The 13886-nt window shown below is 43.5% G+C and overlaps 1 protein-coding gene across 2 annotated transcripts in view; it reads left to right on the top strand.

Moving 5' to 3' along the window:
• SLC37A1 (solute carrier family 37 member 1) overlaps nucleotides 1-13886 on the top strand; it is a 90001-nt gene that overhangs the window by 6608 nt on the left and 69507 nt on the right. Inside the window, exons 1-2 of one of the 2 annotated variants that reach the window (XM_038760371.1) lie at nucleotides 60-184; nucleotides 7540-7643. The gene's annotated coding sequence lies outside the window, so the exon portion shown is untranslated. Of the gene's footprint in view, nucleotides 1-59; nucleotides 185-7539; nucleotides 7644-13886 lie in introns of those variants that run through there. The other variant, XM_038760372.1, reaches the window with a different exon arrangement.

Genomic DNA, 13886 nt, shown 5'->3' with positions numbered 1-13886 from the left:
GCCCGCCCACGTGCCGCCTGGACCCCGGGCGGGAGCTTCGGGGCGCTGCGAGGCGGCCGGGTCGCCATCCTCATCCCGCCGGTAGCCCGGCTTCCCCTCCACGGTCGCCTCCCCTCGGCCTCCGGAGGCCCGCCCGGATCCCCACAAACCCACCCTTTGTGCTGCCAAGGCCCCGAGGGACTCGGTAAGCGCCGGCCCGATCAGTCAATCAATCAATCAATCGTATTTATTGAGCGCTTACTGGGTGCAGGGCACTGTACTAAGCGCTTGGGAAGTCCAAGTTGGCAACATATAGAGACAGGCCCTACCCAACAGTGGGCTCACAGTCTAAAAGACTGTGGAAGCAGTCGGAAGCAGCGTGGCCCAGTGGCAAGAACCCGGGTTTGGGAGTCAGAGGTCGTGGGTTCTAGTTCTGGCACCACCATTGGGCAAGTCACTTCACTTCCCTGGGCCTCAGTTCCCTCATCTGTAAAGTGGGGATTAAGACTGTGAGTCCCACGTGGGACAACCTTGATTACCTTGTATCCCCCCCAGCACTTAGAACAGTGCGTGGCACATAGTAAGCACTCAACAAATACCTATAGAGAGGAAGCGTGGCTCAGTGGAAAGAGCACGGGCTTTGAAGTCAGAGGTCGTGGGTTCGAATCCCGGCTCCGCCACATGTCTGCTGTGTGACCTTGGGCAAGTCACTTAACTTCTCGGAGCCTCAGTTACCTCATCTGTAAAATGGGGATGATGACTGTGAGCCCCACACGGGACAACCTGATCACTTTGTATCCCCCCAGCACTTAGAACAGTGCTTTGCACATAGTAAGTGCTTAACAAATGCCATTATTATCATTATTATTATTACCAACATTATTATTATTATTATTATCGTTGCAGTCTATCAGGTCCTTTTCTGCCACCCAGCTGAAAGTGGGGTCCTAGTGGATCTTCCCAGAAGCTTATGGGAAGATAGGAGAAAACCTCAAAATGTATGACCTTCCTTCCTGAAGTGGGACACCTAGTCACCAGGGCCCTGATGCCTTGGAGCAAGACAGAGACAGAGGCAACAGTAGGGAAAGGACAAACATGCCTCCTTCTCTCTTCGTCATTCTCCTCCCCTACTCCTGCTGGGGCTAGGCAGGACTGTCCGTGTCCATTATTATTACGAGTGGACAGGGAGCGGTAGTCATTTCTCTTTCTCTTGTCTTATGGAGTCGAGTCGTCTCCGACCCATAGTGACGCCATGGACACGTCTCTCCCCGAATGCCCCGCTCTCCATCTGCCATCGTTCTGGTAATGGATCCACAGAGTTTTCTCTAGGGAAAGGCAATACCATCCCTTCAGAACAATCTCCCAAAGTAAGAGTTGTGAATAGTAAATGTTCATTCTACCTTTTAGCCCCTCACACCCATTTCATACTCTTTACTCAGTCAGTGGTATTTAAGTGGTTACTATGCGTCAGGCACTGCAGTAAGTACAAGCTAATCAGATTGGACACAGTCCCTGTTTTAGTCTTAATTGCCAGTTTATAGAGGAAGTAACTGAGGCACAGAGAAGTTAAGTGACTTCCCTAAGGTCGCACAGCAGACAAGTGGCAGAGAGGGGATTAGAACCCAGGTCCTTCTGACTCCCAAGCCTGTGCTCTATCCACTGGGTCCTGCTGTTTCTATTTATTGAGTGTTTACAGTGAGCAGAGCACTGTTGTAAATGCTTGGGAGAGCTCAATGCAATCGAGTTGGTAGACACGATTCCTACCCTCAGGGAGTTTATAGTCTAGTGTATTTTTCCATTTTTCTGCCGGCCCGTGATAGAAACTGAAATCAACGAGGTGCAGAATACCCTTTTTGAACTTGTTAGAATAAGAATTAGAATTAAAGTCATGTCTTCTCCAAGAGGCTTTCCCCGATTAAGCCCTATTTTCCCAGCTTACTCTCTGTTCTGTATCTTTTATGCACTTGAATCTGTGACCTTTGGGTATTGGGTATTCCCCCCAGTCCTTCAGCCCTTGTATATATATCTTTAAATTATATATAGTAAGGTACTTGTTCATATTAATATCTGTCTCCCCATCCAGGGCAAGGAAAGTGTCTGCTAATTCTGTTGTATTGTCCTCTCCCAATTACTTAGTACAGTACTCTACACATAGGAAGCGCTCAATAAATTTGATACGATTGATTGAGATGGGGACTATTAGCATAAATTATTTGTCATTGACTTGTCGGTGGTTGTTGGGGAGAAGCCTGTTCCAAAGGATTAGAGAAAGTTTCCCGGCAGCAATGGAGAACAGTGAGATAACAGAATTCTCCAATTGCTGCGGTCAACTTTCTAACCTTTCTTCCTGGGTTGGGGCCATTTTTGAAGGCTTGTGGGTATGTAATCTCAATTTACACAATTGGTTTGTTTCTAAATTGACTCTCCCTATATAAACATAATTTACATTGTGCTGTGATTATAATGCTTCTTCAGTGTTTCAAAAGTGTCTTTGTTTAGGTTTTTTAGTTTTAATGTCATGAACAGTCAAGTAACGCCCCCCACTTTTGGTTTCTTATCATTCCTAGTCAGAGGATATCAAGTGTTTATATGCCCTCGTTTATGCAGTCTTCTCCCACTACACCCCAGCTCACACTCCTCACAAGCTAACCTACTTACTGTGCTTTGGTCTCAGTCTCCTCACTCCCACCTCTGACTTCTTCCACAAGAGTTCACCCCCTTGGAATTCCGTCCCTCCTTCAAATGTGACAGACCACACAACTCCCCATATTCAGAGAAAAAACATATCTCCTCCAAAAATCTCTCTTTCTACTCTCCCCAAATGTCACTTCACTATTTCGTCACCACCCAGCCCTTAAAAAGTTGTCATTTTCGCACATATCTTTTTAAGCACCAACACACAGCCACACCCCTTTTTCCTCTTTCCTCTGATGTGTAAATTATTTTTGCATTTGCCTCCCCAATAGAATTTAAGCTTCTTGGGCACAGGGAACATGTCTAACAATTCTGTGGCATTTTCCCCAGTGCTTGGTACATCACTCTTAGTAGGCGCTCAATAAACGCTATTGATTAATTGGTATTTGACCAAAATTTATGGTATTGAAGTGCTTACTATGTGTTAGGCACTGTTCTAAGTGCAGAAGTAAATACAAGTTAATCAGGTTGTATGCAGTCTCTGTCCCACATGGGGCTCACAACCTAATAGGAGGGAGAATAAGCACAGGCCCAGGAGTCAGAAGGATTACTCTATTTATTTATTTAGTTTACATATTCTACTTATTTTATTTTGTTAATATGTTTTGTTTTGTTCTCTGTCTCCCCCTTCTAGACTGTGAGCCCACTGTTGGGTAGGGAGCGTCTCTATATGTTGCCAACCTGTACTTCCCAAGCGCTTAGTACAGTGCTCTGCACACAGTGAGCGCTCAATAAATACGATTGAATGAATGAATGAAAAGGAACTGGTTCTTATCCCAGTTCTGTCACGTGTCTGCTGTGTGACTTTGGGCAAGTCACTTAACTTCTCTGTGCCTCAGTGACCTGTAAAATGTAAATGTAAAATGGGGATTAAAACAGTGAGCCCCACATGGGACAACCGTATCACCTAGTGTCTACACCAGTGCTTAGAACAGTGTGTGGCCCATATTAAACGCTTAACAGATATTGTTAAAAAACACAAAAGAAAAGAAAAAGGGCTTCAATTGCAGCAGGGAGATTTTGATAACATATAAAGAACAACTCTGGCAGTAATGACTTTGGAATGAGTAGTGGCAGGAGGATTGTGTAATCTCCACTCTGGATGGTAAGGTTGGATCCCCTTCTAGCTAGGATGGTTTGGGAGGTCCTGGAAAAGAGGATTTGATGATTTTGTACTCTCCATTCCACCCTGACAGTTGTGTGACTGTGTGATTATTCCTTCCCATTAGAGCCAAAAGTTTAAATAGTGGTGTAAACATTTTAATCAATTTCACAAGACCTGTACAGATTGCCTGATGTGATTGTAACTAGGTTTACAAAACGTTAGGCTTTTTTCCTGTTAGATTGCCCTGTTCAGGGATTTTCTAGCAAAAGAAACCAAACTTTTTATTGGCTTTGGTTTTTCGTTATATTTTTAGATATTCGAGAAAATGTTTTTACTAACAAAAACAAAAGGAAGTTTTTTATTTGTATGGACAGAAAAGTTGTTCTTGGCCAACAAGAGTCATTTCTTGGAGAAGTTTGGTAGGATCATGATTCAGTGCATTCACCCTGTCAACTCTTCCAGCTCCTTCCCTTGGGGAAGCTGGCCGTGCAGCAGCAGGAAAACAGTGAGGAGGAAAAAAAGCAGCAGAGAGACTTCTCCTCTCCTCTCTGCATCTTCAGTGATGACTGCTGTCACCTCTGAGGAAAAGGAGGAGTAGAAGTCACACTTTCTTCTTGCGCTCCTCTGTTTTCCGCTGCTGCTCTCAGATGGAGAAGCAGCATGGCTCAGTGGAAAGAGCATGGGCTTTGGAGTCAGAGATCATGGGTTCAAATCCCGGCTCTGCCACTTGTAAGCTCTGTGACTTTGGGCAAGTCACTTAACTCTTCTGTGCCTCAGTTACCTCATCTGTAAAATGAGGATTAAGACTGTGAGCCCTCCGTGGGACAACATAATCACCTTGTAACCTCCCCAGCACTTTAGAACAGTGCTTTACACATAGTAAGTGCTTAATAAGTGCCATTATTATTATTATTATTATTATTGTTGCAGTCTATCAGGTCCTTTTCTGCCACCCAGGTGAAAGTGGGGTCCTAGTGGATCAAGGCTTAAGGGAAGATAGGAGAGAACCTCAAAATGTATGACCTTCCTTCCTGAAGCGGGACACCTAGTCACCAGGGCCCTGATGCCTTGGAGCAAGACGGAGACAGAGGCAGCAGTAGGGAAGGGACAAACATGCCTCCTTCTCTCTTCATCACTCTCCTCCCCTACTCCTGCTGGGGCTAGGCAGGACTATCCATGTCTGTTTCATTCCCATGTCCCTGGCCCAAAGTGGGATACTTGGGGGAGCCCACCAGCCTTTTTTCAGCGGTAGCTCAGGGCCCCAAAATTCAGTCATATTCCTTGTAGTGCTGGTCAGTGTAACCTCTCTGGGACTGTGAGTGCTCCTTGTGGGCAGGGAATGTGTCTACCAACTCTGTTATACGGTATTCTCCCAAGCGCTTGGTACAGTGCCCTGCACACAGCAAGTGCTCAATAAATGCCCTCGATTGCTTGCTTGATTGTTCTCTCACACAAGACAAAGAACTTTAATGAAGTAGGAGGCAGTGCTGCCTGCTGGAATGAACGTAGGACTGGTTTCTATGAACATGGGAATGAATTTAGGCCAGGAGAACAGGGTTCTAGTCCCAGCTCTGTCACTGACCTGCTGTGTGACCTTCAGCAAGTCACTTACTCACTCTGGGCCAAAGTTTCCTCTTCTGTAAAATAAGGCTGATAGCTGCTCTCCCTACCTCTTAGGTTTTGAGCCCCTGGTGGGATAGAGACTATGTCTAATTGTCTTGTATCTACCACAGAGCCTGATGCAGAATAGGCTCTTAACAAATACTAGAGTAAAATAAGACCACTGTGATAGCTAAAACTTGAGGGGAGCGCAGGGCCAATATCCTTTGTCAGATAGTTTTCTAAGGAGAAGCAGAGAATAATAATGATACATATGGTATTTGTTAAGTTCTTACTATGTGCCAAGCACTGTTCTAAGAGCTGGGGTAGATACAAGGTAAACAGGTTGACTCAGTCCCTGTCCCATGTGGGGCTCATGTTCTTAATCCCCATTTTATAAATGAGGTAACTGGAGCACAGAGAAGTAAAGTGACTTGCCCAAAGTCACTCAGCAGACAAGTGGCAGAGCCAGTATTAGAACCCCAGACCTGTGCTCAATCCACTATACCATGCTGCTTCTCAGTCTAGTAGGTAGATATTAGAATTCTCACTTGGGAGATCCACATTAGTAAAATGCTCACAGTGAGCTAAGATAAATGTCAAATTTTTAATTCATGCCATTAAAACTTGGGAAGGCTCAGTTTTCAAATTGATTCTACATCCTTTGTCAAAACAGTGTTTTGCTGTGCCTGACCTTTGATGAACAAAATAGGGTTTTGTATTAAGAATGCTTTGGAACCAAGCCACTAGCTATTCTCTTGTAAAGTTAAGTAAACCACAGTGGATGTGGTAAGAAAAGGGTAAATATGACCAACATCTGTGTGGCAAAGAAACTGCTCTTTTGTAAGGAGGATTATGCTGTTTGCATTATTCCTAGCTGAAAGATTGGCCAAGTTAAACACTATCACTCCTTTCTCGTATATAATGAATAACTACAATCCAGGATGTGTAATGGGTTTGAGTTCCACTGACTTTTGTCCCTCTCCTTAGGACACTTTATCATGTAAGCTTCAAGGTTGGATTTACTCAGGGCAATACTTGCATAGGTAGAAGAGTCTTCGATAAAACAGATCACCTTTTCCTCCTCTCCTCCTCTTCACCCTCCTCCCTTAAATACTGCCCTAAATAAAGCTGCAGGGTTGCTGAGGGATTTTTCCAATTAAAATTACAACATCCAGTGGACTAAGACAGAAACCTAAAGGCATAAAAATGAGGGGGTATAGGGAGAAAAATGTTCATTAGTCAAGTGGTATTTTAGAATAAAGTGGTTGGAATGGCAGGTATCAATCCATAGATTCCCACGTAATGCTTATCTTTCTCCTTTCCACAGCATTTTGAACTCCTTGAAGGTGTTTACTGTATCGTGCATTATAATGATCATCCTCTTTCATTAAGCTGCCACTTTCAGAGCTTCCAAATGTTGGGCATTTTAGATACTTTTAAGCAGCTCTTTTTCCTTAGGGGAAGCAGCATGGCCTAGTGTATCCACAGGCCATGAGTCAGAAGGTCATGGGTTCTAATTCCGGTTCTGCTTCTTGTCTGCTGTGTGACCTTGGGCAAATCACTTAACTTCTCTGGGCCTCAGTTACCTCATCTGGAAAATAGGGATTGAGAATGTGAATCCCAAGTGCGACGGGGGCTGTCGCAAGCCAATTTGCTTGTATTCCCCTCAGCACTTAGTACAGTGCCTGGCATCTAGTAAGCACTTAACAAATACCACAGTAATTATTTTTATTATTGCCTAGCACTCAGAACGTCCCTCCTGCTGTAGAATCGTCATCATCTGTTTGCATCCCGGCTGTCCAGAAAATTGCGAGGCTCCCTTGCTTCGGGTGGTCAGGCGTGGCACAGGGATCATTCAGAATTCAAGTGTCCTTGTCCTCCAGGCTTAACCTCTGGTGCAACCTGGGCAAAAGGTGGCAGCCCAGTTAAAAGGAAAGAGAGCTTTGTGTTGGCCAATTTCCCCTCATGTTCGGTGACCTCAGTGTAATCTGGAAGTGCTAGGCAAAGGCAAATCTATGCAATTCTTAAGACAGCTCACCCAGTGATATTCTGGTTGATATTCGTGGTTGTGCTTGGTTTCTTTAAACAGAGAGGGAAAGGATTTATTCTACCAGCGGAAAGGAAAATAAGAGAGTAATCTCCTCTTTGCTTTCTAACAGGAAGTTGAACACTGGCAGAGCATTTTAAAAAGGCCTCACGGTGCCACCTTGGGAAAACATCTAGACATCCCACCAAGCAGGAAGAAGGTCCAGCCTCTTCTCAGGTACGTGTACATTGTGCTATATTGGGAATAAGGTGGCTGTTTGTTTGGTTTTCTGCAAAGCTGTCTCCTATCCACTACGGATGAGGCCTAGGATGCTTTTCTGTCCAGTGCCTTTATTGTAAACGCCCAGCCTCCTTCTGCCTCTTCGGCTCCCTTTGCTAAGTTTATGGGAACTAGAAGCAAAATAGAGCGTTCTTGGGAGAGCCGCCATAGGTTTCTGGTGAATCAGACGTAGTTTCTCAAAATGGGATGTAGGCTTACACTACGTCCTTAATGCTAGACTGAGTGCCCGACGTGACCCATGTGAGGCCTTCCCCATCCGAGTGTCCAGAATCCAACAAGGCTGTCAGTGGCCTCCATTCAGTAGTGAACCAGGAGAGAAAGAAAACGGCCCTGGCTAAGGCCACCTGATGTGGCACACACTAGGCTGACCCCAGAGCTCAGCGTCATGATGTTAAATGGTTGCTATTTTGTGGAAGTCTGCCCGATCTGGCCAGAATTGGCCCGTACCCAAAATCTTTATGTGGGGAACCCTGACCCCTTCCTCCAGTTGGCACAGAGCCATGGCACTCTCCCACAAATTCTTCTGAATTTGAACATTGAGTTCAAGCCTCAGCAGAGGAAGTCCGGGTGCTGAAAGTAGGTAGACTGCATATAAAAGCACCCAGTAACATAGTATCAGACAGGGGATGGGTCACTTGGAAACAGGACAGCCCAGCATAAAACCAGTTTATTGGCCATCCTAGCCTTCGCAGTGTTCTACCATGTTTCCTTCTCTCTTTGACAACTGCATCCTTGCATTTAAAAACAAACTCACAGTTACCCTTAAGCAACCCTCAGAATGCAGTTTGAAGCCCTGGTTTCTAAACCTAGCCCTGCCACTTGCATGCTGTGTGATCTTGGACAAATTTCTGTCTTTCTTTATGCCTCAGTTACCTCGTCTATAAAATAGGGATTAAGGCTGTGAGCCCAATACGGCACATAAACTGTATCTAACCAGATCATTGTATCTACCCCAGTGCTTAGTACAGTGCCTGGCACATAGTAAGCATTTAGCAAATACCTTTTTTTTAAAAAAAAATACCCATCTAGGATCTCGTTTGTAATGTGCCAAGAGAACTGGAGTGGTGAGAGTTAGGGTTCGTAACTCTTTCCTGTATTCTTTATCAAGGGCTGTTGCAAAGCAGATGGGAAACAGTTCAGCTGCACTTTAGGCCAGTGAAAGGGTCCTCTACCTCCTCAGAATTGTGGGGCTTCTCTAAGCCTTGAAACAGGCTCCCAGCTGCTACCCAGACCAAACTAGACCATTTTAGACTAGGTATACACAAGCAGATTAAGAAGAGACTTGAAATAGTGATTTGGATCCTAATAATGGCCATCAAATAACCCTGATTTTCCCATCAGTTGCCTTCCAACCATCTGGTAGGTCAGTTGAAAACAGGGGACTGAATTGCTTTGGTTAACATGGGCATTGTGATTTGAGAGGCCTTGAGGTTGGAAGGGAACATATCTACCAACTCAGGCATATTGTACTTTCCCAAGTGCTTAGAATAGTGCTCTGTGCAGTAAACACTCAATAAATGCGACTGATTGATTGGCTCACTTAGTAAACATTTTTTAATCATGTTAATTAAACTCTGAAGTAATGGTTATCTAAGTAGAAAATTGGAAATCTTGTGTCTGGTTCACCGTCTCCAAATTTAGTCCAGTGAAGGACCATAGCTATAGTTGGCCAGTAATGCTAGAATATGAGATGAGGATGGCAGTTTTGACTTGTTTATGCCCTCTGTGATCCAATCCATGATCTCTCCCCCAGCATAAACCGGGTCAGGGAGCGGAGAATTCTGTGTATAGAGTGGCAGCCATAGCAGGGGATGAAGTCAAAGTAGTAGAAACAGAGATTCTGTTAGTCTCATCTTTGGAAAACTGAACAAAAATTGGGCTTTGACAATCAAGGCAGGTACTTTAGATTATCTGAACTAACCTCTATCCAAATTAATCGAGAAAAGCAGCTTTCTACAGTAGTATGATTAGCTAACAATCAGGCTGCAGTATGTTTCCTCTATGGGTAGATTCCCTTGTATTTGGCATGCCATTAATTAGAATGAATACACCCTATCTGAATTTCACCAAAGAGCTCTGACTGAAGTTGGGCAGAACAGTTTAGGATTCCAGTCTGGAAAACGAAAGCCAAAAAGAGACACGTTGGAAGTTTACAAAGCCCTGAAGCGTTTGGACTGTGCAAATTAAGGGTTGTCGTTCACCAACCAAACAGCACCTGTATATGTGTATATATGCTTGTACATATTTATTACTCCATTTATTTATTTATTTTACTTGTAAATATCTATTGTATTTATTTCATTTTGTTAATATGTTTGGTTTTGTTCTCTGTCTCCCCCTTCTAGACTGTGAGCCCACTGTTGGGTAGGGACTGTCTCTGTATGTTGCCAACTTGTACTTCCCAAGCACTTAGTACAGTGCTCTGCACACAGTAAGCGCTCAATAAATATGACTGATTGATTCATTGAGTCAGTCAAATTTATTGAGCGCTTTCTGTATGTATTTAGCACTTGGGAAAGTACAGTATAACAATAAACAGACACATTGCCTGCACACTCATAGCCCTCTGGTCACGGACACCCTTTCGAAGCTTGGAGGTTTTAAACAAAAGGAAACAGGTCTTCATATGGGATACTATCTGAATGCCCTTTTTTACCCACAGGAAGTTGTGCAGGATGACAATATTAATTAATTGAAGAACACCTTGAATAAATTCATGGAGGAGAATTCCCTAATGAATTGCCAGAGGGAAAGTTTAGGGATGTAAATGACTATTCCAGAACTCTGAGGAGGATTGCCAGTGAGGGCCAAGTATTCTTTTCTACTGTTGGGGCGGAGTACTGGACTAGATGGACCACTGAATGGCATTTTTGATTTTCCGATTTCCTTAAATCATTTACTTCTGCTTAATTTCTAAACTTCATGTTGTAGGTGCTCTTTACCTGTTGATGGTGATGATTAATGTGAAAATATAAATCAGTTCCAATTAATGTGATTTATGACAGCACCTGAAATGCCAGAAAAATTAAAAAGCCCAGAATATCCCTTTGCAAATGGTAATAGGATAGTGGCGTGTAAATGGCGCATATACCATGTGAATTTGGGCCCAAGGGTTTTTCCAGTCAGACAATGCAGTTACCCTGGTTGAGGGATCACTTTCAACCAGCCTCACTGAATGAGAGACAATTGAGTATAGTCTCTACTGTACAAATAGCATTGCTATTTTTCCACCTAGGAAATTGGATTAGCTGTTACCCATTAAGGGTTGATAGAAAGTTTTGTGATGTCATCTAGGGTGGAGGCAGGACATATAAACTGCAGGCTTACGTGTTTTGTTCGGTAGACTCCTCTGCAGCAGTGAGTGTACCAATATTTGGAAAGAGGAGAAGAGCCAATATACCAATTTGTCTAGTTTATCCTCAACGACCTTTCTACCTCTCCTCATTTTATCACAATCTGATTTAAAGAAAATCTAATCAGGTTCCTTTTTCCACTAGATTTTTAGGATAGTTTCCTTTTTAACTCTTTAAACATTCAAGGCAACTCTCTTTCCCAGCACCATAGAATGAAAAATAGAAAACCCTCCAAAACACTTTCCATACCTCTGCTGTTCTCAGTCCCCAGGGGACCTAGCCTTCTGCCGTAACGTGTACATGTTCTTTCTCCTTGGCGGATTTCCAGTTGTTTAGCTTCTGGCCTTGTTATGCCATATCATTGAGGGCAACTGGATGTTCAGAGTTTGGGGATGATTGTGTCTGCCAGTTCTGTTTTATTATACCCTTCCAAGCTCTTAGTACAGTGTTCTGCACATAGTAAGCACTCCGTTTATCGTGATGATATAGGAGCTGAAAGAAACGCTTCCCTCCCTTGCAGTGGAAGAGATTCTGTCCCTTGAGAGATTTTTTTTAACGTATTTATTGGTAGGCACTCAGTATGTGGCCCTTATAAGGTAAGGGAGAACAAGCAGAGGGGAAAATAAAATTTGTTTATTAAGGAAACAGCTGGGCATTTAACACTGCTGCACAGGGGGTGGTGGGGAATGCGGCTCAGCTTTCCCCCAAGATCCCCTCGTGGAGTGTCTACCCACACCCATCCGGAGCCGTCTTGGCTCCCTGAGGAGCAGACCGGGCTGCCGCTGGCAGTCAACTGCCAGCCTGGCACACTACAACCCCGGGCAGGAGTCAGCGCTGCACCAGGGCCAAGTCCACTCCTCTAGGATTCAATCATGAGAACCCCCAAACCAGCGATGCCCCTCCTCTGAGGCTGTCAACTCCTGGACCAGATATGCTAACTTCCCTCCTGAGCCTCCACAGAGAGAAACTTGGCACCCAAGGAAGCAAATAAACCAAGTCCGCCTTGAAACCCTTCAATCTCAGACATTCCCACCCGGCACTCATTGTGTTCCCACAGCGGCAGTCAGGACAGTTCCAGCTGGCTTTCACTTCTGGGAACAAGGCCGAGGCCCAAGGAGGCCTCAAGCGTTTGGGTGAGCCACCAAAACCGGTCCTAATGTTTCGTTTAATTTATGTTCCCCTCTTTCTGGTGTTGAGTGGGCATGGGTCAGTGGGAGGGTCCAGGCGATGTTCTGAATGAGAAATGGGCAGACCCATTGTTTGCCAGCATGTTGCTCAGCATTACATCTGGCACCCAGCTCAAGTTCAGGATAAGAAGCTTCAGGTTTACTACCTTAAGTATTCCTTGAACTCTGGATCCTTCTTTCAGTCTAGACTGTACTGTGGAGGGTGCTATTAAACGTTGTTTTACCACCAAAAGAGTGGGTGGTGAAAGGATTTCTGGATGTAGTCGAGGTGGAGGTGCCTATTAAAGTATATTAATCGCTCCCTTTGAGGGCAAAATATGTAGGCGTGTCTAGTCGTGATACATTTGTGGAGAGGATTTACTTATGCGAAGGAGGAATTGCATATTTTCAAAGGGTTGGTTAAGAATGTCAAGAATAGACCTAGTATTTAGAACAAATTAAGTAATTAGGCCACACTAAGAAAGGTGATCTTTTAATTCAGTTCTTGCTCAAATATCTGTGGATTCCATCATTCCGGGTAAAAGTGCATGCCTTGTTCAAATTTATTTCACATCTGATGTCTGATATTTGGGTTATTAAAAAAAGCTGTGTAATTAATCAAGTTAAGTATTTCTCAATTATCTTTCTAAGAAAGGGTATCAGCACAATCTGTGTATTTCATTTTCTAAGGGCACATCCTGTTCCATTTTCATTCCTAAATATATAAATTTCAAAATAGAGCAGAAGGCTCTTCAAAAAAGGGTTCTTTTCAACTAATCAGTTTTGGAATTATAGGTCCTATGAGCCAAGTCTCTTAATTTTGTTCATGCCGTGGTTATTGGGAGAGGGTTTAAATGAGCCACTGCCCTTTCCTGGCATGTCCCAGAACTATGCCCTGCCAGGAACTGTGATAAGAGTTTCCTCATCTTTATAATTTATTTATTGAGCACCTGTTTTCTGCAAAGCATGGTAATAAGTGCTTGGGGAAACGACAGAAGAACCACTCAGATGTGGTCTCTGCCCTTAAGGAGCATAGAATTTAATGTAGAGGGAAGGAAGCAAATTTATAGAAAAGTATATTGTGTTCAGTAAATACCATTGGTTAATTAATTTAAAATAACAAAAAATGAATACTGCCACTAGAAAAGGTAAATACTCATATTCAAAAAATGTGTTCTCGTTTTGCCCTGGCTTTGAGGAGTGGTAGGGAAATATCTAAATATTTATTTAGCCCCCTTTCGCCAACTGTAAGACAAATAGCAGAAGCACAGGGAATCGCATAATAAATAAATACATAATCACATGACGATTTAGTAAACTCATCATATTGTTTAGTGTTATTAAATAGCATATAGTGCTATTTTTGATTCTGGGGAAAATAACAATGGAATTTAGGATTTAGATAGTATTCAGTATATAACACTGGAATTTCAGAGCTTAGTACAGTGCCTGGTACATAGTAAGGTTTTAACAAATACCATAAAAAAAAAAGAAGACATGGTCCATGTTGTCATGGCAAACACAATTTGAAGTGAACACCTGCATGTATTCTCTCTTTCTGTTTGTCTCACTCTCTCTCTCTCTCTCTCTCTCTCTCTCTCACACACACACGCACACACACGAGATCCAACTCTCAAAAACTGCAAATTAGCAATTTTATT

This window comes from Tachyglossus aculeatus, chromosome 18 (genome assembly GCF_015852505.1).
Source record: "Tachyglossus aculeatus isolate mTacAcu1 chromosome 18, mTacAcu1.pri, whole genome shotgun sequence".
NCBI lineage: Eukaryota > Metazoa > Chordata > Mammalia > Monotremata > Tachyglossidae > Tachyglossus > Tachyglossus aculeatus.
The sequence above is the reverse complement of the archived record's forward strand: the minus strand, read 5'-3'. Positions and strand labels throughout refer to the sequence as shown.